Below are 18,830 nucleotides of genomic sequence, written 5' to 3'. Positions count from 1 at the left end.
AGTTTGCCATGACATTTTTCAAGGTTAGTATACTGTGCCTCTGTCTAACAGTGACATAGAAGTGATACCCAGGTTAAACCTACAATCTCCCATCCACTCATCAAGATTCCACTTGAAGAGAGTCAATGAGGGATTCTGGCTAACCTGGAGTGGGGGTTTACTCAAGAGTTGGGGGAGCCTCTGGGTTATGAATCTGTCACTCCAGCATGTCCTATTTATTTCAGTCCTGAGGTTCAGGTCTCTTGAGCATGTAGCTTGATGGGATTCTGATTTTCCGAGGTGCAGCATGTCCATTGATTCCAGGTTGTACATGGCTTTATACATCAGACAGAGATTGCCTCTGGGCAGATGGTATGCCACTGAGTGTAGCTGCAGTTTCTTTAACCAGGAAGTGAATGGCATGTGTTTGAGCCCTTTGATCCTCCTGGTGAGGTACTTTTGTGGTCTTTCCAGCTGCTGCAGGTGTCTGATAAGGTACATCCCACAAGGGGCATTGTACTCCATTATGGGCCTGATTAGGGATGAGTTAAGAGGCACGATGACCTCCCCTGATGTAGATGTGAATACCTTCATGATTAGGTAGGCTATATGAAATGTTTTTCTAAACACTTTGGCCATGTGGTTATCGAATGAGAAATTGCTATCAGCTTGGGTCCCCAGGTCCCTTATTATTTCTTCCATACTTAATGGGTTACCACCTATGTGGTTATATGTGGGCACTTAGTTTTTGACAAAGGGGAGGACTATGCACTGTTTTGCGTTTAGCTTGAGGACATGGCTCTGGCACCAGTTGTCTGTTTCTATGAGGCCCTTTTGCAGGATGCTTGTGTCAGCTGGAGGGTCAATTATGGCACCCAGTTTGCAGTCATCTGCAAACTTGTTCACCAACAGTCCTTCTGTGTTGGCCTGTACCTCTGAGAAATATGAAATATTTATCAAACAAGGGAGGTCCCAGGACTGAGCCTTGTGGGATGCCACTTGTAGCTGGTTTGGGGTCTGGCATGGTTCCAGCATTTCTGACCATGTGGGTTCTGTCCTTGAGCCAGTTTGCAACCCATCTAGTGACATAGGGGTTTATATTGAAGCTGGTGATCTTATCTATGATGACCAAGTGGGCTACTGTATGGAAGGCTTTTGTGAGGTCCAGGTAGGCTGTGTGGACCACCTTCCCCTCGTCAATGGCCTTGGTGACTGTTTCAAATGACTCAACCAGGTTTAAGAGGCAGGATCTGCCCTTAACAAAGCCAAACTGGGTAGGATCCAGTGTCTGTAGGTCCCCAATATGTTTATTTCTGAGGTCCATGATGATCCTTTCCATAGCTTTGCAGACCAAGCTAGTCAGGCTTCTGGGGTGATAGTTTGCAGTATCCATTGAGGCACCACCTTTGTGGAGAGGGACCACTGTTGCTGTACACTGCTCTTTGGGTACATATCCTGTGGCAAGGCTGAGACTGAACAGTGGTTTTATGTTTGTGTTCAATTCTTCTTGGGGTTCATGTTGGACACAGCCCAGGACACCGTCTGGTTCTATTGATGCTGTGTGTTTTGCTTTGGAGAGGCTGGCTGTTACCTGAGCATCTGCGATGTCAGGGGGCCAGCACTCTGCTGGGATAGATATTTGCCCTTTTGGTGGGGATGCGGGGGGAGAAGTTTGCACTGAACCTGTCAGCTCAGATGTTGGCAATGTCTGTGGGTTTGGTGTATTGTATGTAATTTTGGACTATTTCTGAGCATATCTGGGGATTCCCACACAGGTTCCTACCATAAGTAAAGAATGCCTTGTGATTATCCTTGGTGTCCTGTACAATTTTTATCTCAAAGATGGCCTTAGATGATCTTATGTGTGGCCGTAGTTTTTCAATAATACTGATCAGAGATGCCTTCCCTTTTTGGGATTTTGATCTATCATATAGTAGCTTCCTCCTTGTATTGTATGGTTTGTTTATGGCTGGGGTCCACCGGACAGGATGCCTGGCTTTGGAGGATTGGGTCTTGGTTTTATTTGGGATTGCATGATCCATGCATACGTGAAGGTGCTCATAGAATGCGTTTATAAAGGGTTGTGAGGTCTGGGCCATATTTTCCACAGGCACAGGGGCTGTGAAGGATTCCACCACAGTTTTGAGTAGTGTGACATTTGCTTTAGTGAATAATTTTCACTGTGTTTTTCTGGCCATGGGCTGGGACTGGGATGTGAATATCCAGTGAGATTACTCCCTGGTCTGATCTTACCAGTGAGGGATACACTTCTGGTCTTGGGCATAGAGTCCCCATATTGGTGATGATCAGGTCCAGCATGTTTTCCCCTGTTGTGGGAGTGGTAGCAAGTTGTTCCATAGCATTTTGGTTTATACATTCTGGGAACCTTTGGGCTAGGGTGTTGGGGCTAGGGTAATGCTCCCAGTCTATGTTTCGGTAGTTGAAGTCATCCAATATAATGGTGTTTGAGGAGACCTTCATATTTTCATGTGTTCTCCAGTCAGCCAAGTGTGGTTCCTGCGTTTAGAAGGGTGGTCTGTAGCAGGCTATGAACTGGAAGGCGGTTTTAGCCACTGTTAGTTGCACATGGATAGTCTCCGATGCTTCATGCTGTGCCACCAACCTGGGGGTGTGGGTATCTTTGAAAAATATTGATACTTAGTAGTTTATTCCATGTTTTGCAGCTGTAAAGCATGGTATGAGGTGTAACTTGTTAATGCTAGGGTGCTCTTGGGATCCTTGAACCAGGTTTCTGTTACTGCACAGATATCAACATTCTCCATGCTGAGGAGAGTTTGGAGTGCATGCATCTTGCAGTTTAGACTTCTAGCATTGAGTAGCATTACTTATGGTTTCTTATCCCTTGTGATACCTATGGAGGTGGGTTTGTGTTTTGAGCCTTACCTAAAAAAGGCACTATGGGGGTGACAAGAGCCTTTGGCAATATCCAAAAGGCCACAGGTGATAGGTGAAATCAATCCCTAGCGAAGCATCATGTCTTGTCGAGCATGACATCCCAGGCTGACAGGCATTGTATCCTCTTTCACTGACACCAATACTTAAGCCAATTGTTGTAATTGATTATCTTGTCTTCATACTGTGGCCTCATGTTTGGTGAGGGTAGGATGATACTCAAGGTCATCAAGTTTGCATATACTACATGGTGGTAAATGCTGTTTAGCACTACCTTACATTGTTTAACACATGGCATTCATGCCTCAGGTGGTGCTGCAGGGCTGCCTATGTCAGATGCACATACTGCACTCCCTATACATGTTTGGAAACAGGTAGTGTCAAGTTAGGCATCTCTTTTACTATATGTGTGAGTCAGAGAGAGGTATCATTTCCAGGGTTCCTACTGAGCCAGTGTATGTGCTATGCATTGCCTCTTTGCTAAGGCCAAGGCATACTGGGCACGCCTCCTTCTGCCTACTGGGGCAGGCTCAGGTTGTTCCTCCTCCGAGTCACGCTCTGCCTGTGATGGCCTTGGCACTGGTGGGGGGCTGTTTGGGCCAGGCCTATGCTGGTCCTGCTGCAGCTGTTTTCACAGGATCATATTATGTAGCATAGCACATACCATGACAATTTGGGTACATGTAGTTAGTGAGTATTGCAAGGCTCCACCAGATGTGTCCAGGCACCGGAACCGTGACTTGTGCAACCCAAACACATGCTCGATCACATTTCATGTTTGTGCGTTTGCCTCATTATGGCATTCCTGTTCAGGTGTGTGTGCATTTCAGATGGGTGTCATCAGCCACAGCTCGAGTGCATAGCCAGTATCCCCCACCAAGTGACCATGTGGGATGTCCCCATTGGCAAATGTCTGGTACAGCTGCGTCAGATGCCAGATATGGGAATCATGGTAGCTTCCAGGGCAGGCAGCACACACATTCATTATTATGCTCTGGGCATCACACACGACCTGGCAGTTGATGGAGGGGAAGCCCTTGTGGTTAATGTAGGCCCTACCTCGCTCACCGGCTGGTGCTTTGATGCGTATATGCGTGCAGTCTATTGCACCCACTACCTCAGGGCAGGGGTGGCTCATGCTATCAGACTGCCGGTCTGCAGCCCTCCCCCCTAGAAAAAACAATGAAAAAAAATCTGTGAAACAAAAAATCCACTCAGGCTGCTTTTATCAGCAGTACGGATGCAGAGAAAGAGGTACCCAGCAACCTGTGCTGTAGGATACCTAGGAATCTGTGCGGTCAACGACCGCACAGAACAGAGGAGCTCCGGACTGCTTCCCTTGCAGACAGGGCCAATGAGGGGTGAGCTGAGAGCTCTCACAGGGATTTTGTTGCACGGGCTTCGTGATTTATACTGCAAATGGTCACTGGCTGGATGGGTGTCATGCAGATGGATTTGGACATGGATTATGTGGCTTCGGATGTATTCTGTTGGTTGGTCGCTGGCTGGATTATGTTCTGTGCATGAAACAGGTAGGTGAAGATGTGTGTATGTATATGTGTGTGTGTTTGTGTGTGCGTGAGTGGGAGTATGAAAGAATGCATGTGTGTGTGTGTGTGTGTGTGTGTGTGTGTGTGTGTGTGTGTGTGTGTGTGTGTGTGTGTGTGTGTGTGTGAGTGTGTGTGTGTGTGTGTGTGTGTGTGTGTGTGTGTGTGTGTGTGTGTGTATGAGAGAAAATGTGTGTGAGTGACTATGACATAATGTGTGTGTGTGTGCTGTTTCCAAACTCTTAGTGGAGAATATCAGAATATACTGTATAAAGGAACTGAAAACAGTGTTTGTAAAATAAAAGCATTGTTTATACTGGTTTTCAAACTAAATCAACTCATTTTTGTATGGAATTAATACAGTCTCCACTAGAATTGAAAAAGGTGCCACTGCATTCTCGGATGTTATGCCGTATGCAATGTTTTTCCTCTTACTTTTTATTTCCCTCCAACTCCAGATAAATAAATATCGTGGCAGGATGCAAAATACAGTGGTCTGCCTCTTTGAATACATTTATCTGGATCTAGCATGGGATAATGGGGCTAGTTGTAATACACAATATTCTGTCTCTTTTTATTTATTTTTCTAGGGTTGGTGTGGAATATTAGAGGGAGACACAATAAGCAATGCTCTGCCTCTTTTTATTTACTGATCTGGAACTGGTATGGAATATAGTAGCCAGATGTGATATGCAGTGATCTCCCTCTGTTTAGTAAGTTAGAGCTTATATGCAATATGCACTGTTCTCCCTCTTTTTATTTATTTATTTATCTGTCTTGGTCTGGCATGGAATATCAGAGCAAGATGCAATATGTAATAGTCTGCCTCTTTTTATTTATTTATCTAGAAATGATATGGAAAGTCAAGATGAAATGCAATATGCAATGTTCTGCCTCTATTTATCCATTTATTTATCTATCTATCTAGAACTGGCATAGAATATCAATGCAATATATGATAGGCAGTGTTCTGAGTCTTTTCTATTCATTTATCTATAGCTGTTGTGGAATATCAGGGAGAGATAAAATATGCAATGTTCCACCATATTTTTATTTATCTAGAGCTGGTATAGAATATTGGAGTGAGATGCAATATGCAGTGCTCTGCTTCATTTTATTTATTAATCTAGAGCTTGTATGGAATATCAAGAAAGATGCAACATGCAGTGGTCTGCCTCTTGTTGCTTATTTATTTGGGTCTGATATAGAATATTGGCTTGAGCTGTAACATGCTATGTTCTGCCCCTTTTTTATTTAATTATTTGGGCATAGAATATTTAGGTAAGGCAGTGTAGCATGCTAAATGATAACAATGTTGTGGCTAGTTATTTTTTTTTTGGTGTGGTACAGTTGGTGGCAAGGGTGGATTTTTATGGCCACGGCTTTGTACAAAACTGGTATACTGCTAATTGAAGAACAAGTCTGATGACATTATGTAGTGGTAATGGAAGAAAATGTTGTTTGTTAGTTTCCCAGCTGGGAAGGAAGAGTGCTTTCAGGATGCATAATAGGGCAGCTGGTGAGATTTGAATGTGCAGGGCTCAGTACAAAGAGTGCTGAACAGAAGAATTCAAATGTATGTTTATAGGATGAATTTGTTAGAAAATAATTACCTTACTTTTTTCAAACCGATACTGCCAGCCATGTGATGTAGTGTCCTTAAATGGTAGAACACCCTACCAAAAGTGTGAACTGCAGTAAAATACAAGTGTAGGCAACTACTTTTATAAGGTGTGGTTATGTTATTATAAAGAAAGCGCAAGTCTGCATGCTAATTTTCAATGTTTTATATACATAGTAACTGATGTTGCAAGGTAGAGTTGTGGCATTTAAATGGCAATAATAATTACTGAAGTCAGATGAGCTAGTAGGTTATTAATATTATTCACAGTAAATACAGAAGCAAGTCAAAGCATGTGAATAAGAATGTGTGAGAAGTTTTCTTTTTGTTTTATTCTTACCATCTGTCACTGTGTGTGTGTGTGTGTGTGTGTGTGTGTGTGTGTGTGTGTGTGTGTGTGTGTGTGTGTGTGTGTGTGTGTGTTGCAAGCTAGGATATGCATTTGAAGCACACATTCAGTAGATAAGTATATATATATAATAGTATACATAGCCTCTGGATAGCTCCATAATCATTGTTGAGAGCATTTTAAAGTAGCAGACTTGAATAAAGTTCTAGTTTTATAGATCTGAGTGGGACAAGTGCATGCTGGAAATTTGCATAAAACTACAGAGCCTATTAATTTGACTGTGTTCTCTGGCTTGGTTTCTGGCTGTGTGGAGTCTCTGTCCATCCTTCTGTGCCAGTGTTGTTTCCTCCCACATCACAAATATGTGTAAATGATTGAATGAGCAGGCGTCCAAAATTCCCTACAGGTGTGCACATGGTATTTGTGCATGTTTTACTGTGCATGCCTACTGCAGTTGATAAATTGATTGGTATCCCCATTCAAAACTGATTCTGTGCTTCATGCCTACTTGTTGATAAAATAAACTCCTGACCCACTCCTATGGCCCCCATTCAGATAAATTTTATTTGAAGCCATTTTGCCCATTATTGTTTTAGTTGTGTTGGCTTTTGGAGATATAATGATGCATATTGGATACTTCTTTCTAGAAAATATATAGTTTGTGGCTATATGAAACTTACCTTGTTATCTTTGTTAGAGGTGAAATGGAAAATGTTGCTATGGTGGAAGAATTTGTACAACTGTGGCCTATGAAAGGCACAACAACAGAAAGAGACACATATAAACAGGTGACACAAGTTTTAGATAAAGTCCATTTGCTTCTAAATAGGCTTGTAGGTTTTACCACAGATGAAGCCCTAACTATGACAGTGAAGGATAATGATTTGATACATTAATGCTTAACTTTGTTGTTGTTGTTGTTGTTGTGTCTTTTGGCTTTTCCCAGTTAGGGGTCGCCACAGCGGAACTCCTGTCTGCTAATGATCGGCAGTAGATTTTTACGTACCGAGTTGCCAGCTCTGACGCACAAACTTCAATGAAGGTACGTCCATATTCATGCATGTCTCCACACAGCAGACACTCTAGCTGAGAAATGAACAGGACAACATCTTACTGTGAGGTGACAATGCTACCACAGCACCACCACCGCAGTATATTAATGCTTATCTTTGTGGTTCATGAAAATGTTGTCCTCCATTGTATTATTCACCAGGAGCATGTTTGTACATAGTCATTTAAATGCAACTTATTATGGAAAAATAATATATATAAACAAAAACCACTTGAACCACACTGAAATTGCTGACGTCAATGCAAATTTATAAATTTGCATTGACTTCAGTGATTTCAGCATGGTTCAAGTGTTTTTTGTTTATATATTTGTTTATATATTTGTTCGCTTCTCTTACCACTTGATTTACTGTGAGTTCAACCATTTCATTTTACATTTTTACTTATTATAGAAAACATAGTTTGTGATTCCAAATGGCTTAAGGGGATGGGGAAAACATCTGAGATAAGACTTCCCCATCAAATTAAACTTTTCTGATTCACAGACTACTGTCTCTGAGGTTTTCTCCTTGTGGAGGCCTCAACACAGAAGAAGGTCTCACAAACAGAAAGTACAGTTGTGTACACTTACCATAAATGTAGATGTTTGAGTGTATTCACTGATGCAGTCATCACATTTGGGTTATCTGCTTGCAGTAGCCCTCAGTCGGCCTGATTAACAAAGTCTTGGGTCCTGCGTCAGTTGCTGTCCCTTCTTCGTGACATCAGGTCATCAGGGGAATAAAACGTGCAGCCGACGCCATTACATCAGTTTGTCTTGCCCCAGATGTCAGGTGCCTCCCTAATGGGAAGCAATTAAATCTATAAATATACAAGGTTATACGGTAAGCAGTATTGCCAACATTGAAAGCCTTTCTGTTGTTGCCATGCAGAGAATACTTGCATAAACAGATAATGTATAAGCCTTGGTTATTGAAATTCATATGGCAGTATTTGTAATAAAGGACAGAATTACATTATATTAAGCTCATTACAGGCTTTACCTGCAAACTAAACAGAATGCCAATCTATCATGTGTGGTCCATATCATGTGCAGTAATCCTTTAAGCAATATATGTTAAGCTTGTTTCTTGTTTGCTTTTCATTTTTTACCTTGATCATGTTTTCCCCATGAAACAAGTATATAGTTGTTGTCAGGCAGCAGGTATTTTTTGGATAAGAAACATTTTTACAAGTGGGGGTATCACAGCGATTGCTACTTTCAGCATGTTACTTGGTACTTTCATAAAGCTGAATATAAATTATAATTAGAAGTGGAGTGCAAGGAGAAGTGATTTGAGTTAAGTGCTGCTTGTTTTTCTTATACTTGATTTTGACTGGCATTCCAGTAATGTATTTAAAAAGTAATTTATTTTTTCATGCCTCACAACCTTTTTGTTTCCATCTAATTAAGTAAGCTGTCATGCACCCAATGGATTGAAATATTTTTTTTCTTCTACACTTCATTTTGTCTTGATTGGACACTCATAATGATGGTTTGGCACCCAGGGCAGCGTATTTAAAGTTTTTGTGGTTTTTAGCATAGCTCCTCCCCTTTCTAGTTGGTCACACCCGTTCCCATTGACCCCACCCATTCAGCTGTCTCCTGCAGCCCCCCCCTTTGATTTGAAGCCACCAGCCGCCACTGCCTCAGGGTATTCTGCTATTTGCTGGAAGAGACACATATTGCTGGCCAATACCTCACGGGAATTGGGGAAATATACATGATCACCAACATGTGCTGACATGGCATCCAGGAACTGGTGCAGTACCCTGGATGCTGATGCCTGTGATATCCCCATCATATCACCAGTTGGTCTCTGAAAGGTACCTGTTGCTAGTATTCTTAGGCCAACACATACCTTGGTTTCCACTGGGATGGGTTCCCCTCTGTTGGTTCTGTGTGTGAGGCGTGGCCTGCACAGCTCAACAATTTGCTGCAGGAGGTCTCTGTCCACTCTATAGCACTCCACTATCTCCAGCTCATGTAACCCCTGGTAGGTGACCCTGGGCCTGTACACTCTTCTAAGCCTCCTCACTGTGGGTTGTCCGGCAGCATTTGCATTGTCACCACCCTCAGCATGTTGCATATGTCACCTTATAACAGCAATGGCAGTCCCTAGCATTTTTTGCCTGAGTGTGTTTTTTTTTCAGTTTTCACTTCTAGTAGCTTACTCCAGTGCTGCAGTGTCTCCTGAGAGAAACAAATTGCACTGTTGTTTGCAGAGTTTTAAGTGCTGGGCTGGGATAGTGTTCTGCCTGTGTAATTGCCTGATTCTGATTGTTTGCACCTGCTAGCTCTACTAGTATTCCCTGGTAGCTTCCTACTATTTGTTGTGCTTCCTTTTCCCTTTCTGTTTCCTCAGGGGAGCGACACGCATACAAGCGGAAACACACTCACAGCAGCTCACATGCACGCACACATGCTTAGATGGACTAAAACTTGCTTATTTGGGTTAAAACGCGCACACACCAGTGCAAACACACTTACAGGTCTTCCAACAGCCTTATACATGCTTACTCCAGCTTAAACGTGCACACTCACGCTTCCACACGTGCACTCTGTCTTACTCGAGTTTACAGGCGTGCACACATGCGCATACCCGCTCAGCAAGAAACTTTGGTGTTATCCACAGTATACACCTTCCATTTCTTGGCTTTCCCTGGCCTACCTGTTGACACACCTCTTTCCATGATGTCTAACTGACAGCTAACACATGCCACTGTGCTCCAATGAGCTTCACTACTTTCATACATACTCCCTTGTGATGTCACCTATCTCCTACTCTGTTCCTCCCCATATCCTACTCCTACACTCCACTGACTGTGCTCATTTGCTATGTAAAAGTGTGATTCACTATCCTAGCACTCATTTACATAGGATTGCCTACTAATGCTTGGTTACATGTCTTAGACTGGGCTTCTCCCCTTAGCAACCCCTACTCGGTGACAATGTTGTCTTCAGCCTGCTATTCCCTTACATTGTCACTTAACAATTTTCATAAATTCCACGTTTGTGGCTTTTATTGTCTTATTTTATGATTTTTATAGTTCACCCCGTTTGCACAGCTCTGCGCTACACTTAAACATCGGAAATCGCTGAAAAAAAAATATTTTTATTTTAATTTTGCATCTGGGAAACTTTCCAATGGCCATATATTTGGCCATTGACATGCTTCCTCAACCATATGCAACCTTTATTTGGAGATGACAAGGCTCCACTGTGCTATTTACAGAGTGGTACTCAGTTGTCAACTGAGTACATTTCTGCAAGCTAACACGTCTCCTACTCAGACAGGTTTGTGCTTCCTGGATCGCAAATTTACCTCATTTGCATGCCTTTCGGCTGCAAGTGAGGTCATTTGCATATCCCAGCCCTGTCCGTGTAGGAGACGTTTTAGGAGCTCTCTTACATGCCCCTACAGGCTGTTCCTGGATCACTCGTCAGACATGATGGCTGCATGGAGTCTTACTCTACTCATAGACTCCGTGCAAGCCATCGTGAATTTGGCCCTATGTCTAATTTTGGTATAATTATTTAATCTATAGTTTTTTTGTATTATTTTGAAAGATTGTAAAATTTTTGTTCTTAAAATGTTTAGAATACTTTGGAGTTTTATACCTGGGCCTCTGTGGAAAATGAGCTCCTACCCAGAAAGACTTTACCGGTAATCGAATCACAATAAATAAATGCATAAATACATAAATACATAAATAAATAAATAAATCAAGGGCATGCATGAATGTAAAATTTTAAGTTATCATGAAAGACAAAAGTAACTGAACCAGTACAGTGCCTCATTTAGATATTTAAGAGGAGACCTTATTCAGGCGTTTAGGCCATTTAGAGACAACAACCTTTGTGAATGTTTGGGATTATCAAAAAGTAGTAGAGAATCATCAGACAATATATGCTGAAGATTATATATATAAGAATGAGGGGTGTTCTAGTTCTTTCTTTGGGAGAGTAGCTGATGCATGGAATAGATTACCAAATTAAATTAAACCAATCAATGCTTTAGATATTTTTAAGAACAGCCTGGACATTTATTATCGGAATGACTGTTCTGGTATATTGGTAGGCTAGAATGGCATCATTGCCAGTGTCTGAAATAATGTGTATGTATGCATGTATGTCAGGGCTTGTTAATTCATTTCAAGGGGGTCATTTTATCACTTTATACCTCACTGGCAAATACAATGTAAAATCAACAATTATCTCATACTATCCATTCATGAATTTTCCCATTGTGCTATAATATATACATTCACTGCTATTGCCTTGGCTGTACTTAGAAGTACAATTTTAGTATAATATCCCAGACTTATGTATAACCTCTAATAATGCTCTTGCCTCTACCTGATACTCCAGTGCAAAGTGCTCAGTGTTTTATATTTGTAGGCACACATTATGTTTTTATGTTGTACTTCAGTCTTACTGATTTGAGTCTTCTGTGTAATTATAGAACCATCTGCCTGATGAGCTTCATCTGCAAGGCCATGAAATGGATTATAATATTCCTGATAAACTATAATGTAAAAAAATATTATATGACTAAACCCCTAGTTGTTTGATATTGTTAAGGTTAGATCCTGTCTAATAAATCTGGTCATTTTTGATAGGATAGAGCAAGGTGTGGAAAGGGGTCATACTGCCATCCAGAATACCTTGATCTTGACAAATCATTTGATAAAATTTCATATGACAATCTTATAAAAAAAAGCAAAATATGTTCCAAACTGAACCCTATATAGTTAGGTGGACAGCTGAGTTGTTGAGGAACAGAACCCACACTGTGAAAGTGGTAGGCATGGTTTTAGAGGGCATGAATTATAATATTCCTGATATTATATGATATGATATTATATAATGATGAATAGGAGTTGGGAGGGTGGCCTAATGGTTAAGGTGTTTGCCTTACAAACACAAAGGTGCAGGGTTGGAGTCTCACAAGGGATAATTGGATAGGCTTAAATGGGCGCAAAGGGGCAGTTATCACACCTTTTCTTTGTGACAGCTATGTCTCTGCTCTCCAAATCAAGAATCAGAAACATTGGTTAACCAAGTTTACCTTGCCTTACAAACACAAAGGTGCAGGGTTGGAGTCTCACAAGGGATAATTGGCTAGGCTTAAAATGGCTCGCAAGGGCAGTTAGCCTAGTACTAATCTATGAACCTATGAACCTATGAAAGTAAACAGTGAGGTTCATAGATAGATAGATAGATAGGTACCACAGGGTTCTTTGCTCACACCTTTTCTTTGTGACAGCTATGTCTCTGATCTCCAAATCAAGAATCAGAAACATTGGTTAACCAAGTTTACCAATGACTGTAAACTGGGTGTTATACTTGAATCCTGTTCTGAAATGCAGAAACTGCATGTTAGTAGCTGTTGTGCTGACAATGGGCTAAAATTAACTGTGGAAAAATGCAATATTGCTGCATTTGATCAACAACCCCCCCACCCCCAACATATGGCATAGAAATTCAAAATGAGGATGCAGTGAGTGACCTTGGAACATGGGTAGGTAACACCCTCTCTCTGGCCACCATTTTGCTATGGTGGTGAGGATCATAGGATCATATGAGTTATAAGGCATCCAAGCTATGTGGCTGTTCCTGCCTTTTTATAACCCACCCTTAGCTTCTGCTTCTCTTTTTAAGGAGGCCCAGGCAAATTATAACCAGGGTGAATTTGTGAATTCCCAGCCAGTTGTTCAACTATTTTTTAAAGGCAGACAGGATGTTTGTACCAGAGAAGGGTAGATGCTGTGTGACAAATCTATCTCTCATCCAAATCTTATTTATTTGTTAGAGTATATTTTTGTCTCTGGCCCTAGTATAAGGTGGACTGTTTGATTTATTTAGTCATAAGAGCACTTGGACTACTTTTTTTCTTACACAGCTGATCACATGTAGTACTTCCTCTAGGCACAAAGAAGCCTTGATCCCTATATATTCTGCACTGATCAGATCCATCATCTAATAAAATATGTCCTTAGGGATGTATTTTATTATAAAATATTAAACAGGGAGACTGCAAATGGTCCTGATTAGAAATCATGGGACTTGAGAATTTGAACTATCTAGAGAGGTTGGAGGCCTTGTCCCTGTGTTCAGTGTCCTTCAAATCATTACGGGTGATCCATTCCCTGTCTTCTGGGCGATTAGGAATCCAGCAGTCCAAGACCTATTATTTCCCTACAAATCAATAATTAGAACCAGAGGTCTGAATCTGTTTCAGCAACTAAGTAAATCATGGTTGACATACAAATTTGTCAATTAAACTATCACTTATGTGGAAAAACTTCCTCTCCAGATCAAGCAATGTGATATGCTGCCTTCCTTTAACAAAGAATTAGAGAATTGTATTGGCATTCATAGATGAGAAGGAAACAGATAATTGGATGGGTATTTTTAAATTCATCCCAGCCTTGACTGCCCTATTACTTCCTGAAAAAGGAACTAAGGTCTAAGAATGGATACTGGCAAAGTGAAAAGATTGCATGGCCCGGCTGACATGTACATTATATGATTCTGTTATTCTATGGTTCTATTGTTCTAGTCCCTATATGCTCTTGGATCCTGGTTGTGCTTTGTAAACTAGCTATTGATACAGACTGGAATGCCCTTTCTTTCCACTACTTCACCCTTGGTTGGTTTTGGTGGGATTCAAACCCCTTTGGTACCAGTTCAGCAATAAATTTGATGACAAGAGCACCACGACCTCCACATTTGGTGGCAGTGGTGTTACTCATCCTTTACATTTGGGGGCAGAGTTGCCTCCTATCCTATACATCTGCAGCCCAGTAATGAGGATAATAGAACTGAAGTTATTCAGCACAAAGCAGCATGTGTTACCAAAGCTGTGTGTGAGTTAACCTCCACAGCCACAGGATAAAAGTTCAGAGAATACAGGAGAAAGGTAGATGAAGGTAACACTGGGTATCTTGTAAAAGTCAGCAAGAAGTCTCCAGATACTCAAGAGAAGAGGGAGTCCCTGTACTGGGATAAACGATTCCAGGATGAGTCTGCAGTTGGTCATTATATGATCAATGTTCTGCCCTGGTAACGATAATGTAAATAAATAAACAAACGTTTAAAAAATCTATTGTTGTACAAACAATGGATACCTTAGTTTCAGACTTCATGCCATGCAGAAAATGCATGCTAACACAACTCCTGTTATTCTAGCAACTTTCTAAGTTTACAAGAGCAATATTTAAAATCTGTCACTATTTGTGAGCCTTTGTCCCCCCATTATTATAGGCTTTGTCAAGATTTCTTAATTTAAGAGGTTGTGAGGTATGGGGAGAAGTAGGCTAGCACTTGTGGCCATAGCCAATGATATTCTTTTTGTAGGCTGCGTTGGCTTAAAATAAGATAGCTTATTCAGAACTGTTATTGCCCTAAGACTGCAAAGGATATAACAAGGTACTGCAGGACTTATGAGCAGTGCCAGAAATTTGGCTAGGAGGAAGAAAATGCCTAGGCTGATTTGATGTATATTGATGAATCATTTCAGAGGTTCACTATGGATATTGTGGGACCTCTGAGTACTTCAAGTTCCAAAGGTAAGACATAAATCCTGGTAGTTGTCATGTATGCCGATGCTACCCAGAGGTGGTGGTTTGGTCTTCCATTGAAGCAGAAAAAGGAGCAAATGTTTTGCTAGCTATTTCCAACAGGGCTTATTTTCCCAAGGACATACTGAGATATAAAGGTGCCAACCTTATGCCACACCTGCTAGCATACTTGTTGAAGTGCTGTGGGGCAAAGCACTTAAAGACTACCCCCTACCTGAATATCATGTTGATATTAATTGCACACTAGTTCAAGAGGAAAAGGGACAACTATTTGCCCCATCTTTTCTTTTCACATCGGGAGGTATCCCAAAAAATCTAAAGTTTTTCACCCTTTCAACTACTGTATGCCCATGGGTGAGTGTGACTCTCACACGGCATATATTGTGGAACATGTCCTAAACCCCAAGACTAAGCTTCAGGATCACCTGTCATAGGTACAACAGCAGAAAAAGTCTAGTATGACAGGACAACCAGGGTCTGAGAGCATTATGTATAGTAAAAGGTGATGATATTTAATTCTGTGGAAAACAACAAACTGCAGATAATCAGGGAAGGTTACTTCACAATTGTAAAAAAGGAGGGTGATGTCAGCTACATTACAGAGTTGTCAGGCAGGAGGCCAAAGCACAGACTATACCATATTAACAAGATGAAGCCCTATCATGACAGAGAGGTCCTTGTACTTAGCATGTGCAGTGAGTTGTAGGAGGAAAAAGGTGGGGATCTAGAGGTAGACCTATTTCAGGATGCTCAATCTGACACCTCTGTGGAATGGGGTTGACCCTCTCTCCACATCTAATCCCTAGGTAGATTCAGGAAATCTGAGCAGTATTGTAGGAAACTGAGGATATGTTTACTGCTAAAGCAAGATATACCCAATTGGTGGGTACCACACAGACATACAGCACTAGTGACCAGTCAAATAATCTCCCTACAGAGTGAATGAGAATTGGACAAACGCTGTCAGATGAACTAAAGGACATCATACCTCTCAATTGTCCAGATTTTTGCTTCATAGTTTTGGTCTGCTCCTTGTAAAATGTGTGTTTTTCTGGCAAATCAGTGAGGATTGATTTCACAAAATAATGACAATTTTTTTTAGTTTTAGAGTTCATATTCTTCAGAAAATGAATGGGAATACAAAACCTTTTATTCTAGCAACTCTCTAAGTTTATAAGGGCAATATTTAAAATGTGTCCCTATTTTCTTGAGCCTTTGTTCCCCCATAATTTTTGGCTTTGTCCAGATTTTTCATACCAAGAGGTTGAGAGGTATGAAGGGTATGTTGGAAATGGGAGGAATCCAGAAGTCCAACATAGGTTCATAGGTTCATAGTATAGTACTAAGCTAACTGCTCTTGAGAGCCATTTTAAGCCTAGTCAGTTATCCCTTGTGAGACTCAAACCCTGCATCCCAACAGCCCCTGGACCTCATCGATGGAGCTGATGCCAAAGAAGGATATCTACACCTAGTTTTCTGTAGACTACAGGAAACTGACAAGTCTCCCAGAGTCAAATACTTTCTCAATGGCCAGGACAGCTGAAGCCTTACATCAACCAGGTGGGGCTAACTGTCTAACTGTGATTGACATGACCAATGGTTTCTTGTCAGGTACCCTTGACACCTTCAGCCAGGGAGATGTTAGCATCTGTGACCAAATTTGGGTTATATGAGTTTACAGAAATACCTTTTAGTGTGATGAATGCCTCAACAACTTTTTAGAAGTTCTAGACTACAACATAACAAGGGCAGGTGATTGTATGCCTACTTATCTAGATGGCATTGACATTTATAGTATGTACTGGCCAGAACATCAGCAACTTGTCAGGGAAGTGTTGTTTACTTATTTATTTATTTATGTGTGCATTTGTCCTTTGGTAAATGGGAAAGTCCAAATCACCCAACTGCTCATTTTCAGCTGAGGCCCAGGGAGAAAAGCTCCAAAACAGACTCAAAACCACTTAAACAGTAATTAATTAGTAATTATATGCAAGGGGAGAAAAACCCTGCAACAGATTAAATATTTTACAATGAGCTGAGGAGAAAGACTCCACAACATGCTCATAAACACATGTTATAATAGCTGATAAACAAATTGTGTATAAGGGGAGAAAATCTCCACAACAGGTAAAACACAAATAGATTGAAATACATTTATAGACTATTACTATGATAAATTGCGATCAAGAATAGAATATGAGCTGCAAGTAGCAAGATACTTTGCAGAAGTGGATAGCCTACATCATGTAAACTAATACATAGTTATTCAGAATACTGACTATATTTCTAATAAAATATGGAGGTGAATAATAATAGAATATTCTGCTGTCAAAATAGACAGAGAAATATAATGAGATATGGAAGAGTAATGAGCGAGAAGGATAAATAAGAACATGGAGAGACAGAGTTTATTATTAGAGAGATGAGAATGTTATGGAAGGACATTTGAGAGAAAAATAAATAGCAGTAAGTGTCGACTGAAGAGGTAGAAGAACATACATTAATTATATAGTATCATTAAAATGAGAACTTCTTATGATGTTAGGTAAGATATGAAGGTGCTAATGAATTAAGAGTGAGAAAGGCAGTGTTTTATAGTGAGTCAGTAGTCATGCATCAGTTTTGAAGGTTATGCAGGTACACAATACAATATACAATGCACAGCGTACACAGGTACAGGTGTCAGATAGGTATTCTTTTACACTGGTCTTGAAAGTGGAAAGTTTGCTAGTATGTTTAAGTGATAAGGGGGATAGAGTTCTAGGAGTTGGCTACATAGCTGGATTAGACAGATGTGATTTGTAGGAAATGAGGATCATTATGTTTTCATATTAAAGAGGCATAGTAGGGGTGTAGATTGTAATAAGTCTATTCGGACTTTGCTTTGCTCTGGTTTGTATTAATTTGTGGACCAGATGCAGTTGGGTGTAAGTGAGTTGTTAGGCAATTTAAGCCTATCAAGCTATTTTAGGGCTAATCATTGATAGGTTCTGTTTGATGAGTTAGTGGCAAATTTTGTTGTAGCACTGGTTTAGTTTATTTTACTGTTTTGTTGTAGCAGTAGTTTACTTTATTCTGGATTGAAGCTTGAAGGTTGAGCTGCACTGGAGAGTCATATAGTAAAATAGGAAGTAGGAGTGCAGTGGCCAGGGATTTCCTGGATGAATCAGCTAAGTATTTTTTTTTTGTTGGTGTTCTATAGAATATCCAAAATTTTGGGTGAGTTTTTTTGATAACCTGTTGCACATGCAAGTCAAATTTCAGGTAATCATCAATAGTCATGCCTAGTAGCTTCATATGGAGGATGAATTCTTGTGGGGGTGTTATCAGATGCTGTAATTGAGACATTTTGTTTGAGGTGTGTAAGGGTTTTGGGGAAGAATAATACCAGCTTTGTTTTTTTTTTTTTTTTTTAGATTGAGTTAGAATCTGGAAGTTGTTGAGTCAGCTTTCAGCTGATGAAAATGACTCTTGGTTAATGTGTTATAGAGTAACTAGGTTAATGGCAGAAAGATTAATGTGGATTCATCAGCATATTGTATGAGGCGTGCTTGATATTTGTAGATTGTTAGTAAATATGTTGAAAAGCAGTGGTCCCAGAACCTTGGGGAACAGCAGTTTTGATGGGTAGGAAGGATGAATATGAATTAATCCATTAACCAGAATAGAATCTATTGGAAGGACAGCTGGGGAACCATTTTGTGGAGGTGTTTCACAGGCCAAGTGAAGAGTTTTTTAGAAGTATAAGCTGTGGGAAACAGTATCAAAAGCTTTGGATAGAAAC

Source organism: Protopterus annectens, chromosome 1.part0 (assembly GCF_019279795.1).
Source record: "Protopterus annectens isolate FY-2018-M chromosome 1.part0, PAN1.0, whole genome shotgun sequence".
Lineage (NCBI taxonomy): Eukaryota > Metazoa > Chordata > Ceratodontiformes > Protopteridae > Protopterus > Protopterus annectens.
The sequence above is the reverse complement of the archived record's forward strand: the minus strand, read 5'-3'. Positions refer to the sequence as shown.